Consider the following 19,604-nt stretch of genomic DNA (forward strand, 5'->3'; position numbering starts at 1 on the left):
TTAAGTACAGCCTACATGTTTAAGCGAAACTGAACGAAGAGCCGTTTGGAGCCAAATTAACGGCTCTTTTAGCTGTACGGAGACCAATGAGCCGCCTCACTGAAGAGACTCGGAATGCCCATCACTAATAAGTAGGTTTGGATATCTCCCGCTGCGATTTCCTAGTTAGCGGCGTGATAAGTGGTGTCCAAGGTGACGTGTAGCGGCACTACTGCCAATAACTGCCAAGTTGTGGATGATATTAGTCGAAAGTTTGTGGTAGAAGCGACATGGTCATTTCATATTCTCATCGACGTGGAAATAAATTGCAATTCACTAGGTTACAATGAAAACCATGGAGTCTAAACATCACAATCTATACATTATTATTTCTGTTTTATGATCAACACGGACTGGAAACGCAAGTGGATCTTTATTTTCTATCAGGTATGACTTTATACATCTTTCTCTGTCAACCAATACTCTTTATAGGCCTATGGCTTTCCAGGTGTGGTGGCTTGGATATATTGATCCTTGTTATTAAATAAAGCCGTTTACAAACACATTTCCCTATGCTTAATTGTTCCCACTGAGCTCCGAGGAAGCATGTTTATTGAACCTGAGGTAAGTCTTCACGTGATGCTAGAGTACGGAAAGTTGTCCAAAAAGATTGCTTAATTAAACAGGCTATAGGACATAAGGGACGTAAACGTAACCTTTTATGGATTTAATGCAACTACCGTTTTTATGCAAACATGATTAAGTGTTAATAATATAAATAATAACAATACAAATCATTTGTGTGTGTTATTAGGTTATATAGTTGATATAATCGCAGTATTTGCCTAGATAGGCTCTTGTAAAGTGAGTGCACACTGAAGCTTACCTCATGACTAAATTGAGAGCCACTTTCCACACCTCCCTAATTAGTGGCATTTATCGAGGAATATGTTAGTCCTGCTGTCAGGATTAACAAGTGTTTGAAGTAAAGAATCTGGCAATGAACCATGTCCTGAAAAATGACAAAATCTTTGGTTATACTTAAAATTCTGAATATGGGTCAGCATCACAATTAATAAACACATATTGCCTGACCAGGTATAGCCATGGCAAACATTGTGTTACCCCCCTCCTTCCACAAATTAGTTATTCATGGTTTTATTTCACAACTTTTATTCATTCGGTAGTAGATCATTTCTGTCAAGTATAGCTTAGATACAATTTATAATTTGTCACCGGTAATACTCCAAGATCAATTGCCATACTACTAGTTAGCTGTTGAATATAATATTCATGTTCATAATCTTACGTTTCCCAGAACCGATCCTCTCATTAACCTCTGGTAAATCAATGGGTATATCAACACACATTCGCTTTGGTTGATATTTTAAAGTCTCTCTCTCTCTCTCTCTCTCTCTCCTTTCCTCCCTCCCCACTCTGTCACTGTGTTCCCAAGGATGACGTCAGCCGTATTTAGTGCGACCTCCCCTTATGATTTTTTTTTTGTTCAAAACTTTTTAGGCGTTCGTCAAAGACCACTTTGCCCGAGGGAAAAGGAGCGACAAGATTACAGTCTTCTCCCATGGCTTGAGAGAGTACTTTCTGCTTATCCGAAAGGCATTAGGCTAATTGATAGTCTTCAACATAGCAATTGCAACTCGTGAATGTCGGCTGAGTTGTTCCAATGAATGGATTTACATTGAGATTTTTTTATTTTTTTTTACACTTGTTGATTTCAACAAATTCAATCCGCAGTCAAGTAACAAGATAACTCAACCACAAGACAAGAACAAGGCGGATTACGTCTTTCCAAATAATTCAATTATCCATTGGTGCTATTGTTACAACAGGTTGATCTGGGATCTTCTCATTGAATTGAGTGAAGAAGAAGTAATTGGGGTTTGTACATTACAATATAGCAAACGTTGTTAGCAGTGCACTGCATGGTTCTTCAGTGGGTCTATGGACATGAAAGACGGCTTTTGTTGCAGCCAACTGCAGTTTCAGGGTAAACTTGTAACGATGCCTTTTCGTCCATAGATGTGCATCAAAGCAATTATAACTGTATTTTCAACATTCTTTGACATAGTCATGTTTTACTTATTTGCATACATAACATGTTTGACCTATGCGGTGCATGCTCGGAAAGCTTCATGAAATATTCAAATAAAATACCCTATTCAAACGCCCACCTTTAACTATTAACACATATTTTACTACACACAAACCTTCAAATCAATGCAACATTGAATGAGTAGCCTATAATTCATGAAACCTACTGAAAGTAGCATCTTGCTCTGCTATCTTTACAAACCTGTTTTGATGGGCCATCTTCTGAAAACAAACATTTCATTCAAATAATTGACTATTTTTTCACAGTGTGTGCCAAAGTGTTTAGGCAACAATAAGAATTCACAGCAAGGATTTTAGAGGAGTGGAATGGAAGTTATGTGAAAGTATTAAACGAAGTTTCAGAACTTCACCACAGGGCTAGAGATGACAGTGCATGACGGTCGCGGCAGCTCATTATCCCGCTCCCATTCATCCGCCCTTTCATTGCGATGCAAACTCTTTGGCAGAGTCGTTTGTCTCCGCATTATACTTTAGTTGGGAATGCAATGGTTGTCAGGACTCTTATTCAGTTTCAAGATAGTTTATTGATGAGCTCTGACTTTTAGCACTTTTCACATTTCAAAGGAAGTCAAGTGTACGCAATTTTATGGTCTGCGCGTTGCGACACTTTCACCCCTCTTTTAGGTTACCCCACCACGCCACAACCCCCCTCGTTTCTTATTCCACGACACGGAATCTGTTCCATTTGAACAAATGATTGGAACACCCCTAGCCGAGACTGGTTCTCCAATTGTAACCTAAAATGCAGGCAAGGAGGGGTTGCTTTGGAGTGCCAGGCATTCTACAAATGTAGTTCGGGTGTGTGGTCATGACTGCAAAGACATTTGGTTATATTTACGTCCTGTGTTATCTATAATCTAGAAGCCTCGACGCTGCGTCCTGCCTATCATTTGATCCATAGAAAATTAAGAAAGATCATCAGCCTCGGTATTATATTTATTTAGTCGGTAGATATTGTTTGTCATTTAGGGGTAAACAACCAAATCTACAAGATGTGATGTCAGTCAACAGCAACACGTGCAGGTTTGCGCTTGCTTCAGTGACTGCACTCTGCCCTTTAGGCTGCTGCGTAAAGATTGTAGGCTATGCAAAGCTTTCAAAAGCTACCGCCTAATAAATCCCTTACTGGAATAATTCAGTAAGCGGAATCTTTCAATTCAGCCTTTAGATGTTTAAAATAAATAAACGTTAACGTATCACACTATGCAAATGGTTAAAGCGGTGTTCTATTGGTTTTTATCAGTGAATTATCAGTCGTAAACTATCAAAAAATTAAGATGGACTGCAAATGGTTCATGTTGATCCGTTTGAGGTCGGCACGCAGCATGTGTTCACTGCCCTTACGTCCATTTGCAACTTCAGGTTCATGGTTAGTGTAGGAAATATTGTATGCGTTCCACGATCGTGGAGCCCTGTGAGTTGCACTTGCCCTCCCTTGCCCTCATCCAATAGCATTTTTAAAGGATATATTCCGTGTATGTGTGTGCGTGTGTGTGTACGCGCGCGCGCGCGTGTGTGTGTTAGAGAAGGAGAAATTAATGTGCATGTGCAGAGTGATTAGTGGGTTTGAAAAGCAAGCTCTGGCTTTGCCCGGTTTCCCGCTCTGGCACCACGAAGTAGGAGGAAGTGTTTCGCTAGAAGATGATGACAGAGGTCAGGCACTGCTAATGGGCCACTGAAGAGGAGTGGAGGCGAGGCACAGACCAGGAACACATACATTAATACACTAGTACCATCACCAATCAGCATAGGTGCGCTACCCTCTCCCTCTCTCTCTCTCCCTCTCTCTCTCTCTCTCTCACGAGCGCACATTTTCAGTCTCGCGCAGTCCTGACATCCCATTTTATTGTCAATATCTGCTTCCTTCACAGGGATTTCCATCTCTATTCAAGATCACTTGGAAAATATATACAAGGACAATTATTCGACGGGGCTATCCAGCACTGTGGCTCCGTCTCTTTTGCGCTCAGACTTATCAACAAGGGCTTTGGCTGCAGTGTACACAGGATGCCTCAAAAAGGTAAACTCCGATTTTTTGGCACTTAGTACCTACATTTCAGACAGCACACATTATTCACCCAACCATGCGTACCCCAACCAAGCTTACACATTACACGATTTTAGAGTGAAACATAAAATAAGGCTACGTGTTGAAAAGGCAAATTACAATTAAGTTAATAACTTGCAAGTTCTTGTTGTAATTTAGAAAGAGAATCCGATTGGCTCAAGTTTTCAGTGATGGTTATGTCGGCTTTGATGAAGGAACTTCGGCACACAGACTAGTGGCAGCCTAATTGGAACATTTCAGTCCGCCTTTTTCTTACTCTGGTATTGCTTGTATGCCGTCGTTGGTAATGCTTATTTATAACAGGAAAGAGTAAAACGTCACGTTATGCCAGTAATCAGTCCAGAGAATGGGGACGCAATGATCCGATGAGCAAGGGTGTCAAGTTGAATCATACAGTCAGACTCACCCGGGCACCATCACAAAAAAAATGCTCTGTGAACTTTAGGAAAAAGTTAACCCTAACCCTTTTTCATGTATTAAATTACAATTGAAATAGTCCTACTTACTTACTCTAAAGTGGTTTTCACATTTGCAAGATATATAGGCCTATGTGAAAGCAGTTCAGAAATCCACTCATAATAAATAATACATGATTAAGCTTAGCCTGTAGCTATTTTTCCATCCAAAATAATGATGATGATGATGATGATAATGATTAGAATGAGTGCGTATTAGGCTACTTTTTACATGCTCTAGATAAAACAAGTAGAAGAAAATACAGACAAAACTCAACATCAAAACTTTGTTTATATTAGAGGTTAATTTTGATTGGGCTATTTATAACATTGGGATATGCATTACGTTTTTGACTCTTCCAGTACAATAGGCCAATTGCTTTATTCTAATTGCAAAAAAAATATGGTAGCTATTGGTCTAATGGTAGCTATGTAACATGTTATTGTTGCTATATGGAGTTGTTCTGCATATAAATGAAGGGAATAATATAGGCCTTTACAAGTCTGAAGAAGCATGTTCAATTGAAATTCCAGTAGTTGTGGGTTAAAACGGGCAAAATACAGATGAGGCCCTTGTATTTTGCGGACTGCATCAAATAAATGATATAATTGTAGCTAGACCTGAACAAAAAGCAAATTATTGGGTTTTCATCATCTCATCTTAGTGTGAAGTAAGAAAAAATCAAATCAAATCCAAATCAAATGTATTTATACAGCCCTTCTTACATCAGCTGAAATCTCAAAGTGCTGTACAGAAACCCAGTCTAAAACCCCAAACAGCAAGCAATGATGGTGTAGAGCACTAATAATTATATTTACAAGTAGGCTGCTTTCGGGTTAAGTTCATGCTTAAAACATTTTATTATTTTAGACATCAATATCAATATAAACTCAGAACTTTTTACTTTGCTTTTCCAACACTTTCCATTGCATCATTACATTTGAAAGCAATTAGCATGAGAAAAATGCAAAGAAATCTTTGTAGCTACACCTATCTACTTATAAACATCTACAATGACCGAACCAATAGCGCATGTAATTATTAGTTTTTTTTTTTTAAAGGATTATTAATTGTGAATTGTAATGATGTCTTAGTTGAATTTACACAGTTTCTTTCGAGTATTCTCCATTCATAGGAATAACACGTGCTGCACATCTTGGATGTATAGGCTATTTATTTGTGGATGTCCACTGTAAATACACATACAGTCCATCTCCTGTTTAAAAAGGAGGTGACAAAAAGGGAGAAAATCAAAGCTTGGACTATTTCCTTAGTGGCCTCCTTTTCGGCAAATGTTTTGAATGGGCTCTTTATGGCAATTGTCTTTTTCCAATTGAGCACCCGACTGAGCTGTTGAATATTATTTTTTTAAAACCTTAACCAAACACCAGTAACACAATTATCTCCAGATATGTATAGCAATAAATTGCGTTTCTAATTTATAAAAAATAAAAAACAAAAAAAAGCAGAGGGATACGGGCACCGGGTCACGGCAAGCAGCAGTGGAACTGTGGCGGTGTGAGGGGTTTGTTGTTGTGCTGGGCATGGCCACAGTGGGAGGGGGTTGCTCCCTTCAGCTCTTTGTATTCCTGAGAGTTATTGGTACGGTTAGTACGAGGCTGGGTATATAGTTAGGGAGCCTCAGTTATACTCTCTGGATTCTGGTGTAGAAGCAGAAAGGACGCCATTGTTGAAATTCTGCAGGCTTTGTTGGAGAGCCTTCAGCCCCTTCCCGATTTCACTTTCCAGAGCAGCCAACCGAGGTAGACGGCGTATGTCACTAGACGACTACATCTAAAGACATCTAAACGTATATTACTGAAGTTTTTAATTGTATGGAAAGGGGATGGACTGAAATGTTCATGGCCAATATAATAACAGTAATATTAACACGAAGAGCCCTGAACAATGTTGCACCTCTTAATATGCACATTTATTCAGAAATCCTTAATTGTATTTATTTACTAAAGGTAGCCTACTCTCAATACACCTAAAATACAGTTAAAGCAGATAATATTGAACATTTTCTCAAATTACTGCAATGCTATTCATCTCATGAAATGAGTTGGAAAATACGTCTGACTTTATAAAAACGAAAGCTAAGGTGTACTAATAAAATGTTTTGCTTTGTCCTTAGGGAGAATATATTAACTAGTGAGAAGCAGATGAGAGAGTCTTTAAATTGTTTTAAGCGGACAGTCCACACTGTTTCCAGGCAAGTTTAAACACTGAATATATATATTCCAAAACATATAGAACAACAGACGATATTGTGCTCTCGTATTATAAAATATGAATGGATAATAGCCTAATGCATCCTGAGTCATTCATGAGTAATAATAGTGCCCGCCGTAAATTTCTAATTGCACCAAATCAATGTCTGCGATGTGTATGTCCCCTTTGTATTGTATTAGTCTATTATTATCAGCATGCCAATACTGATCATTGTCATTCCTTTCCCATGACTAATAGAATACTATAACCGGGCCACGTGGGAATCTGGCGTTGCGTCCATGATGCAAAACAGTAAGTTGTGTTTTTTTTCTGAGTAACTTATAATTTGAGCTGGAAAGAGGCAGGTGGCACATGACATTTATGCTGAAAGATGTTGGTTTGCATGTTTGTGTAGAATAAGGCCACTGCTTTTGGGCTTGTTTACATTTTATGAATTAGAAATTATTCTCATATTTTGTTCCACACAGTGGTCATTCTGTCATTGGAATTTGACTAGTATGCTTCCACTAACCTGTACGTGTAAGAACTGAAATAGAGCCCAACATCTGCAACTGTACTGTCATTTCAGAGAAGGGCAGGAAGTAAAGGCCTAGATTATTTGATTTATTGGCCAATTGCACAACTTCCAATGCAGTTGTTTTGACACACACACACACACACACACACACAGGAAGAAAGAAAGGTTATTATTGATATGATAAAATAGCATTTCAGAAACGCCTGTTGGGGTATGCCAATTCACGTTGTTCATTATATGCACTAACGGACATTGCATTAATCTCATGGAGAATGTGTAATGTTTATGAAGAGGTTATCCCTTCTATATTACCACAGTGTGGGCTAGAATTGTATGCTTTGATGAGACGTTGAGTTTTTTTTAACGAATGCATTGGACCTATAAACGTTAGAGCAGATTTGACATATTTGAGATGTTATTCAGTAATTCATAATGAATCATGTTGTGTGGTGGGCAGAGTGACAATAAAAAACATATATTTTCTTTCTTAATGCTGGACAAGAGGTGTATGACATCTGTAACGAAGGTGTGTGGAATAGCTTACCTCTCATTCTCTTAACTGAACGACACGTTTGTGCTGCAGTGTGCTTTCATATCTATGCCAATACATTATATTGCCTTGGCTTAGCCTTGAACCTCATGTATATTTCCATGTCAGGCCTAAAATGTATTACGTTATAGACGTAGGATCAGATGGAAGATGTGACGCTCTACACTTGAAAGACCTCCAACCAAACAAAGCATTTGAATCTAGGTCAGTTTAAGTAGGGCATATGAAATAATTGAGCAGTGAGGTGAAGTCCCATATTCCCTCTCACATTTGAAAAAGAAATCTGAGGCCTTCAAATAAACGCAATAAACTGCACGAGTTTTTTCTTTGCTCATTAATTTTATTCGAGATTTTTTTCTAAAGACCAGACATATCGTGTCTGTTCCTCACCTTTTAAATGAGCCTACTGGCTACCAAAATATTAGGCCTAGGCTATATATTATAGCCTGTAATCAAAATTGTATAGGCGTATGCCATTATTCATGTCTTGTTACATATTTTAATGTGATGGTGATGTTATATGGGGTGGTCTTTTGAGCGAAATGCTGAGCAGATATGATTCCGGTGAGGCCTTTAGTTTGTCTGAAGGTCGCGGCTGGCTCTGCAGGCTTTGTGCTAATAACTCCTGGGTGTATATGAAACTGAGCGTCCAAATTGACGCCATATGTTTTCCTATTAATTGACTTGCAATAGAATACAAGGCGCATAATCATTGCCACCCGGCGAGATCGACAGCACTTACCGTTGGGAATTATATAATGATAAAGAATTAGGCCTAACCTTTCTAGTGAAACTTTTATATTATTATCTCTGTGTGGCAGTGATCAAGTGGATTTATTTGAGCACTATACGGGAGGCGTGTTCAAATCCAATAAATCTTCAATATGCTTTTCCCTGCTGACCTATCAAATGCACAAACACAATTGATTTAATCTAATCCTGGAATTAACCTAAAAAAATGACATAGCGATGGATTTTCTCTTACAGCAGTCTACCCCTAAGCAAATAGCCTATATTTCCACCCTGATTTTGGCTAGAATTTGTGACTTTAGCCCTATGGCAGTAGACAACAAATTCTCAAACACATGTAACCTAATGTTCTATTTGTAAGGCCTAATATAATATTATAATTGATGTAGGGCCTACCTATTTTTTAATTCGTATTTGAAAACAGTAACAAAACAGATATAAAACAAGGGAGTCTAAAGTCTCCAGCAGACTCATAAAAACAGTGTAAATATAGGCTGTGTTGTTTTTTGTTGCTTGAAAAAAAAGAATGTCACTTTTTATATATTAAGAGCGACGCGCGCTCCCATCCTCGTGCCCGCGCACAGCCCCCTGGCTACCATAAAATGAAGCTTCCCTTGAAGGGTAAATGAGTAGGGTCCAATTTAGTCTGAGTGATATCCAAATGCAGACAGCTAGGGTCGTTTTATCATGCTACTATTTGTCGTGATGATGCGATTTTCAAAAGCAGAGCAGTGTCATAAAGTGACATGCCTGCCACAAGTGCTCCAACTGATCTTTTCAATTAGCCTTCCATGCATGATCCAGGGCGACTTCCGCCTATTTCTAGAAATTAAGCTCAAACTTGACGTGCAGCTAGCTTTATTTTAAAGACAAATGTCAGCCAGGCTCATCATATTTTCCCACTCTTCTATATTTGGAGCTTATTTATTGCTAAGGAGCTTGTGCTCTTAGAGTCAATTTAACGTGAGGCTTCGAAGGGAAGGGAGCGGAGAACTAGAGCAGACGTAGGCGACTACAGGGAGGCTCCTTTTCCGTTTGACTTCAGGTTTGGTCTGGTTTTCTGGGCTATCCTAAGCTGGATATTGTTAATTGACTCGCATGAAAGTACTTGTTTACACGAGCGTTTGTGATGTTTTGGCTAGTGTAACAAACATCAAGTTGATATACATATGATTAGGTGATGATTTGTTTGAAGTGTTGACATTATACTGTAATTACTACTTTATAATGCTGTGCAGCAAATAGCATTACGCTATTTGAGCTAAAGCTTTGCAAAGATGCGCAAATCTCGGCTCAGTGGGCTAGATATGTTTTGGTCCAGCTCATACAACACCGCTGAGGCTAATCAATGTTCTGCATGTGTGATTAGAACAATATTGTAGAAAATAATGATATTGCGTGCATATCCGGAAAGCATTTCAAACATCTGACAAATTAACAATGGCAATAATTACACACTATGCTATTCTTCTATGTTTGGTGCTGAACGTTCCGTTTAGTTTAGTCTCTTGTTTCTGCTTGATAACTTTTATTTGTGCATAGTTAACCACTAAACCGCTAGCATCGGAGACATCTGTAGTGAAGTGCCTAGCAGTTTTTAATCACAGCTCTTGATTCGTGGCTTAACTAAAGAGAGTGCAACCCCTGTCTCTGCCCAGGTCACAGCGGAGTGAATCAGCTTGGCGGAGTGTTCGTCAACGGCAGACCCCTGCCCGACTCAACCAGACAGAAAATAGTCGAGCTTGCTCACAGTGGCGCGCGGCCGTGCGATATATCCAGGATTCTGCAGGTGATAACACTGCATTCTTCTCTCTGTCTGCATAGTAAAACGCTTTAGAATAACATTTGCCTTGTGTGATTTGTATTTGGAACATACAACTAAATGCACAACCAACTATTGTTATTTCAAACCGTTTTAAGTTGCAGTTTTGATTTTGGATGGTGAATTACGAATTGTGGTTTGTGGTGATGCCAGGATATGTTAGGACACAACCTGCAAACATATCCATCCAAAGTAGAGATCCACTATCAGATGCATTTCAACAAAGTGCAAGTAAAATTACCGTATACCATTCAAGGTATATTTCTTGTGTTATAGACCCATGGTGATGCAAAAGTCCAAGTGCTGGACAATGAAAACGTAAGCGTAACAATGTTTGTAGTATACACATATATTACACATTAGTCTTGAATAATGTATGTGATTTGTGTCTATTGTTTTCTATTTAGGTGTCAAACGGCTGTGTGAGTAAGATTCTGGGCAGATACTATGAAACTGGCTCCATCAGACCAAGGGCGATCGGGGGTAGCAAACCAAGAGTAGCAACTCCCGAGGTGGTCGGAAAAATTGCCATATACAAGAGGGAGTGCCCGTCAATCTTCGCGTGGGAAATTCGTGACAGACTGCTTTCAGAGGGGGTCTGCACAAACGATAATATACCCAGTGTAAGTTCATTGAGTGTAAGTTACTACTCATACCATTTTATACTCATTAAAAATGAACTGAGTTAAATTACAATGAACAACTGACCTTAATATTGGTTATGATTATGCACCTGTTTCAGAACAATTACGCATTGCGATTGACGACATACATTTAGTTGATATTTTGTTTATTCCCCATTTTGATACCGAGTTTCTTACCCAAATACATATTGTGAATGTGAGGGTATGCATGCAATTATGTGACAGATCACTTTACAAGCCAATGTGCCGTCACAACCAAGGGAAACGCTTTTAATTAATGTGAAGCATTTTGGGTTTGTCTTTCAGGTGTCATCGATAAACAGAGTACTGCGCAACCTGGCTAGCGAAAAGCAACAGATGGGCGCAGATGGCATGTATGAGAAGTTGAGAATGCTGAACGGTCAGACTGGGACGTGGGGAACCCGGCCGGGCTGGTACCCCGGAACCTCAGTGCCAGGACAGCCCAACACAGGTAGGAAAATCACTGGATTTGGCGTGAGGAGTGAGAATGTCTTTATTAGGTCATTTTATAACGAAAAGGTGTCATTATTAGCAATTTTTTATTATCATTATTATTATTGTTACTGGTTTTGTTGTCGTATGTCATCATATCAGGCCTAATATTACCATAATTATTATTATTATTACAAAAAAATAAACAAAATAATATTTCCTTTTTATTTTATTGTTACAACCTTATTAGGCTACATTATTGAAAGTAGCAGGGAATATACTTTTTTTGTGGAAAATCTTAGAGGATATCAAAGTTCAGCTGATGTTGTTTGTCACTAATGCATCGGCTTTATTAGTCTTATTTGACCTATGCATGGAACTGTTAAATAGGCCTGTGCCATGCCCCGAAAATTATTCAAAGATTAGGCTACTTGGTATGATTCGACTAATTATTAACTTGCAAATTCTCGATATGTTTTTCGACAAAGTTTATTTTTTTTAAGTAAGGTTGTCATTTCACAATTTAGTCTGTACGATTTAGTCTGCACGATTGATGCATTTCTAGGCCCATACTCTAAGCCTATTTCTGGAGGAGTTTGTCAATGAGTCCATATTTTCCCCATCCAAACTGCTTTAAGATTAACAAATGTGAAGCAGTGTGCGGTAGGCCTATCTGTACAAAGGATGTTTCTGTCACACTCAAGAATTTGTTATGGGAACAGTTCTGTCGCTATGTAATTGCTCATTAGAGAACGTTTTGTTTCTCATTAAGGCGACATGAATAAGCGTCTAGTTTGAGGAGACAGCTGTAGAAATGTTCCACGGGAGACCCATGGACACGATATGGCACCACTTGCCAATTAGACACGTCAGTTTTAAGAGAACTAAACAATAAAGGATGGACACTATTGAAATACAAATAACCGTTTTTTTGTCCTTCATAATATCTGCGTTTTTTTGTTGTTGTTAACTACACCTGTCTCGAATGAGGAATCCCCAACAAATAAATAAATTAAGGTGAAAGGTGACCAAGTGCCAATAGTAACACATATATATTTTTATAGCAATTATTATTATTATTATTAAGTATTATTATTATTGATTTGGGGTGGTTAGAGCGTTAGGTCTGTAACCAAAAGGTTGCTGGATCGAATCCCAGAGCTGACCAGGTAAAAAGCCGTCGTTCTGCCCCTGAGCAAGGCAAATTAACCCACTGTTCCCCGTTAGGCCGTCATTGTAAATAAGAATTTGTTCTTAACTGAATTACCTAGTTAAATAAAGGTGAAATAAAAAAATAAGTATAATAGTATCATAATTCTCTAATTATAGACTATCAAGGCTGTTATATAATAATAACGATGATAAGAAGTGCTTCTGCTGTTGTTGTTTGTACTTTGAATGTATCTCTGTTATCCTGTCTATTCAAAATATGCCCAAAATGTTTGTGTGAACACCTCAGCCAGCTATACCAACATCGTATGTTCACTTATGTTCTGCCATAAGTGTCTATACTTCCATGGAGTGCGATTTCAGGGAAATTAAGAATCCATTACTCCGGAAGCATACGGCAGGGTGAGGTCTCAGAGGGGGAGAAATATGGTCTCAATCTGATAAACGCCACGCAACAGTGAATAAAATAGTGGATTCATCAGAGTGACAGGGCCCAAAGAGAGACAACTCTTTCATAAGGAGAGGGTGAAAGCTCTCGTTTGCGATTTCGTGTTTTTAGAGATCAACGTGACAGTTTTTCTTATCTTTTTTTCTTTATAGAGGGCTAAAGCTGTCTATGGGTTTTAGACACTTTCTCTTTCAGGGGGTCCCAGAATGTTTTTAGTTTCTATTGCTGAAAGATGCCGCAGTTGGTTCTCTATCTTTTGGCTTGTTTTACGCCTGACTGATTGCGACACGTGATACTAAGGAATGGTTTTATTTCCCAGCGCCTTTTATTAATGAAAACAAATCCCAAAATCTAGCGACAGTTGGTCTGACTGAGGGATAATAGAACGCACATTCACTCCTTTTTTTTTGACGGATTAGCTCCAAAACCATAGCGCACCGGTCACTGATAATCTTTCTTTTTGGACACAACATGGACATTTAAAGGGGATAACTTTAATCTTCGCGTATGTTTATAATAATGTAATAAAACACCTTGTTCTGAATAATGCATTTGGTTTTGAAACAACACATCTGTCAGACAAGCATCGGCATAACTTCAGAGCAGAGTGAACAAAGCTACCCTCATATGATGATGGGTCTCTGCTGATATATAGTCGTTCAAACATATCCGCACCTATATTATTGAGCATACCAATACGGCTTAAGAATAGGTATACTGAGCAACCTGCCCGTGCATGTAGAAAAAAAACACGAACTGTGAAATGGTAATCAGTCACACAATAAACTGCCAAAGCAGATGTATCTATGCCTACATAAATAGGTATAACGTTTACTACGTAGGCATTATGTAATGGATAAAAAGTATGCTGAATAAAGTGTCTAACAACGCCACTGACTGAGGCCCCTCAACTCACAGTTGGTTTCTCTGTCGCCTTTATGTAACAAACACTGTCTGAGCATAGATGTCTCATTCAATGTGTGCATTTTTTTTCCTTTTTTTTCCATGGCCTAAAGAAGCCATAAATCTGAACTGGCGTTGAACAGGGCATCCTAGGAGACAGTGATTAATGATAGTAGTGCATAAAGGTTAACATACTGAGCTGAAAAGTCTGTTGACTGGAATCCTCCATACAATGAGGGGCACTGCGAGCCTCGAGAGAATCCTTTTGTGGCCTCCAATTGTGTCCTCAAAATTCTACCCATGAAAGTTTGCCAACCCCTTCACAGACCATGAGTTTAATAGTTCCCCTTACTCTCCTGGTATCGCCTGGTCGTGAAAAACGGGTTTAATTCAAGTGTTGTGGTTTATTTCAAAAGGTGTACAAACGCCCATGTGGACATTTTAAAAAGGAAAGTTTGGATTTTAAAGCATTTCCTGGAATCTAAATAGGTTCTACCATGTTGTCTTATATTTCATCACGAGAAGTGTTGCTACATGGTCATTAAAGATCTAAGCCAAAAATAAGAATTTCCCACAACATTGTATCGCCATTTTCTATAGCCTGATGTAACTAATAATATCTGGTCAAAATAACACAATGAATTGTCAAACCCATTCAATATCAGTTGGAAGAAGCAGAGAACGCAACAAGTCTCAACATTTCATATGTTATAAGATAATGTTTTAGGCACAGGTGGGTTTTGGGCATATCCCCACAGGCCTCATTAAACTCTATGCAACGCAAAAGAAACTCCATTGCAAGAAAATGAAATAATTGCGCTAACAACAGGTGCACCTCTTGCTATGCATGAAAGCTGAACAAAGAGTGATAGTTTGAATTGATTGATTTCTTATTTATTTTTCAGATGGTTGCCCACCGTCAGACGGCGGAGGTGAGAACACTAATTCAATAAGTTCGAATGGAGAAGACTCGGATGAGACCCAAATGAGACTTCAGCTGAAAAGAAAATTGCAAAGGAACCGCACTTCGTTCACACAAGAACAGATCGAAGCGCTTGAGAAAGGTAAATTATACCGCCACTGTCACATGTTCTCGTCCAACTGTCGGCCAAAGTAATCTCATTAATGAGCTGGTGATACTAAATTAGTATATTTTAAGCATAATTAAGGCATTAAGACTGACTCATAACTAGGCCTATTCATTTGGAACATTACCACAGATTGCTGTTTTCATTGGCGTACTTTGAACGGTTTCACTGCAAATGAGATTTTTATCCCCCACAACTGTAATAGTCTGAATGCTTTTGTAGGCATATTTGATGTATATCACATTTAATTACTTCCATTCTAGTTGTAAATAATGTATTTCTTTTTTCAGAGTTTGAAAGAACTCACTATCCAGATGTTTTCGCAAGGGAAAGACTTGCTGCAAAAATTGACCTCCCGGAGGCCAGAATACAGGTACAGTAACCTCTCCTTCTGCCTATTAATATCACCTTGAATTTAGGGACATTGTAATCACATTCAAAGAAGTGACCCATCCAACACTAACCATGGAAACATGAATGTGGTTTCAGGTGTGGTTTTCAAATAGAAGGGCAAAGTGGAGGAGAGAGGAGAAACTCCGGAATCAAAGGCGGCAAGCCAGTAACTCCTCCAGTCACATCCCTATCAGCAGCAGTTTCAGCACCAGTGTCTACCAGCCCATCCCACAGCCCACGACACCAGGTTGGAGTCAGTGATCTTTATCTTTAACAAAACGTCTTATTACATCATGTGCATTCCACCTTAATCTATTGTTGTAGGATCCATTTATGGGATTTTTTAGAACTGTAGCCTAATCAGCATGTAAAACAAAAATGTGTACAAATGTGGGTGATAGTCAAGAGTGCCACACAATCCATTCTATGTTCCTGCAAATCAATGTTGCAAATGGCAATCAGGTGCTGACTGGTCTCTAAAATAAATGTATATATCCTACCCCTGCAGTATCGTTCTCGTCAGGATCCATGTTGGGAAGACCAGACACAGCCCTTACAAACACATACAGTGCCCTGCCACCTATGCCAAGCTTCACCATGGCCAACAACCTGCCTATGCAAGTAAGTACATCACCGTCAGATCCAATAATAAATGTAGCATTTCGGTGTTTTTTTCTAATGACTTTGCATAGCATCCAAGTTATTTACCACAATAAATGTAAACCTATACAAAGTATACATACACGTCACAAGTGAATGCTAAGAACTGGCAATGCTGTAGTAAAAACTATGTTGAATTTGTAAACTAAACATGATAGTGCATTATTTACGTTCCCATGGCTTAGTGTGGCCCATCCCTTAGTTGTTGGGACCATAGATATGAGATGCTGCTAGGTGACAGGTGAATCTGACTGTCATGTGTGCTGTTTACCCCCCCAGGCTCCTGTGCCCAGCCAGACCTCCTACTCATGCATGCTGCCCACCAGTCCCTCAGTCAACGGGCGGAGCTACGACACGTACACCCCTCCTCATATGCAGGCACATATGAACAGCCAGTCAATGGCAGGCTCAGGAGGCAACTCAACAGGTAAGCAGAGAAACGGGGTCATGACAAAATAAACAAAAATCCAAGACATTATGAATCACCATTTGCAAACATGAGTAGGCATGCATGGTGCCTGAACTGATCCACCGCTCTGTGTTTGTTGTGTCAGGTCTCATCTCTCCTGGAGTATCTGTTCCTGTCCAAGTGCCAGGCAGTGAAGCAGACATGTCCCAGTACTGGCCCAGGCTACAGTAGAGACACGACTACCATCAACGTGTGACTCCTCGGATATTGTCTTGAACGAAGAGGCTGTCCAGCAGTATTTAATTACAGACAAGAGAAAATAGACTCTAAAAGACACTATTTTGTACTGGGATTGTGCCATTCTCTATCATTCTTTGGAGGCAAAGACTTGAAAAAGAAAAAAGAGAAAGGACTTCTGTAAAGTGCCCGGTGTAACATCCTTAATGGGGGGAAAAAATATCTCTGTTCTCCGTTTCCAACTTATGTCATTTTTGGTGTATTTGTATATGGCCATTTGTATGTCATAATGAAAAAACAACAACGTGGATGGACTGTGAAACTGAGTTGTTCCTTGCTTCTGCTGAAAAGAAGATCATTTGTGAAGAATTTTCTGCCATTAATAGTTTTTGTCAACGTATATCAAGAAGCTCTCCCAGTCTGTGTACAGAATGTGGACTCTGGTGAAACAAGTTTGTATCATTCAAAGGCAGAGCTGGACCAGCAGATACCAGCTGGGTACGAGAAGCCCATTTCTCTGTTCTTTTCTTTTCCAAAGCTTTCTGGCAGAATCATTGTAAATGGAAAGCATTAACCGCTAAAAAAAGAGGTGAAAAAAACAATTGGTAGCTAAAAACTGTAGATTGTGTCTTCGATATAATTCAGTTTGTTATGTCGAAATGTAAGTATTGGTCTTCCCTAGCAGTCTCCCGGACACAATTTCTATAATAAAGTTAATTTCATTTATATTTCTCTGAATATTCTATGTGTGTTTTATACACATCTTCAAGTAATTTCATTCAATTGGGTACAAGTTCTTTGTTATAGTTGTAGTTAAGAGTTGTACTTTATTCTGTCCCACTAAAACCTTTCACTGCAGCAATGCATAGTAGCGCAAGGCATACATGTCTGAATGAACCATTCTTGATTGTACAAACAGACCAAAGCCTTTGTATATAATTTATGACACAACCTCCATTTCCTTTTGTAGTCTTCTGTTGCCAATTTTGTAAATATTTTGTTGACTTTTACGTAGACGCAGAGTTTTAAATGTTAGTTTATCAGCTAGTCTTTAACTTATGAGCCAAAACCAGACATGTCCTTATAGCGGGTTGACCAGACCTTTGCTTGTCAGCGCTTTAATTTGTCTGACATGAGAGGATCCGGAAAAGTTACTTTTCACGAAAAGTTTTGCTCTATGACCCCCACAAGCTTCATGAGAGTCGCCTGAGGTCGGTGAGTTAGAATCTATTAAAACCCCACTACCGAAAGCTGAGATTCACACGGAAATGTTGTGCTCCATGACCCACACAAGCCCATTAATGGGTGGTGAAAATGAACAAAAGTGAATGAGGGGTAGAATGTGGCAAAAACAAAGGGGTAAATATGGGTCTAAAAATAGCTAAATGATCCATGGTATGACCATCTGAAAACAATTCCACATGTTAGCTTAGTAGAACATCCCCCCAAGGCATAGGCTCAAGAGGGTTAGCTAGTAATAAAACATTTATTAAAAAGATAGGTGTCCAAATTATTGGCACCCCTGTTTTGAATACTCCAGCACCCTCCCCTTGCGAAGATAATGGCACTGAGCCTTTTAAAATATATATTATGAGATTGGAGAACACATTGGGAGAGATCTTAGACCATTCCTCCATACAGAATCTTTCCAGATCCTTGATATCCTTATTTCTGTGCTTATGGAGTGCCCTCTTCAATTCAAACTACAGGTTTTCAATGGGGTTCAAGTCCGGAGACTGAGATGGCCATTGCAAAATGTTGATTTTGTGTTCAATTAAGCATTTCTTTGTGGATTTTGATGTGTGCTTGCTTGGCGTTATTGTCTTGCTGGGTGATCGATCCACTTGCGGCCAAGTTTCAAACTCCTGGCAAAGCCAACCAGGTTTCTGGCTAAAATGTTTTGGTACTTGGTAAAGTTCATGATGCCGTTGACCTAACAAAGGCCCCAGGACCAGTGGAAGCAATACAGCGCCATAACAACAATGATCCACCACCATATTTTACAGTAGGTATGAGGTTATTTTCCACATATGCATCCTTCTTTCAATGCCAAACCCACCACTGCTGTGCGTGGCCAAAGAGCTCTATGTCATCTGACCATTGCACTGGTTCCAATCCAAGTGCCAATGCCATTTAGCAAACCAAAGGCGTTTACACTTGTTGGTTTCACTCAATCAAACCTTTATTCTGGCAACCATTTTAAAGAGTCTCATTGTAGATTTTGAGACTTGTTGACCCGAAGATGCGACCAAGTTCTGTATTTCTACAACTTTGGCCCATGGATTTGTCTCTGCTTCCCATACCATCTTCCTCACTGTGAGTGGAAACAAGATACATTTGCGTCCAATACCGGGCAAGTTTACCACTGTTCCAGTGGTTTTTAATCTTCTTAATTGTTGCCCTAATAGTGGTAAGTGGTGTATATATATATATATATATATATATATATATATATATATATATATATATTATTTTGGGGTATTTTTTTGGTACCCATTGCCTGGTACTCATTTCCTGATTTATGAAGGTCAACAACCATTTGTCTCTTTTCCTTTGTGAGTTCTCTGCCATTTCCCATGGTGATGGAGGACAAAGGGATTTTACATGTGTAAAGCCACAAACTGAGCTTAATTTAAAATAATGAACGTATTAATGCAGATTACATTTAGTTTGATTTTATTTGTAATAA

The 19,604-nt window shown here is 39.0% G+C and overlaps 1 pseudogene; it reads left to right on the forward strand.

The window, feature by feature from the left end:
* The first annotated feature begins 314 nt into the window (after positions 1-314).
* LOC139407839 (paired box protein Pax-6-like) lies at positions 315-19,310 on the forward strand (annotated as a pseudogene).
* The last annotated feature ends 294 nt before the right edge of the window (positions 19,311-19,604 follow it).

Source organism: Oncorhynchus clarkii, chromosome 1 (assembly GCF_045791955.1).
Source record: "Oncorhynchus clarkii lewisi isolate Uvic-CL-2024 chromosome 1, UVic_Ocla_1.0, whole genome shotgun sequence".
NCBI lineage: Eukaryota > Metazoa > Chordata > Actinopteri > Salmoniformes > Salmonidae > Oncorhynchus > Oncorhynchus clarkii.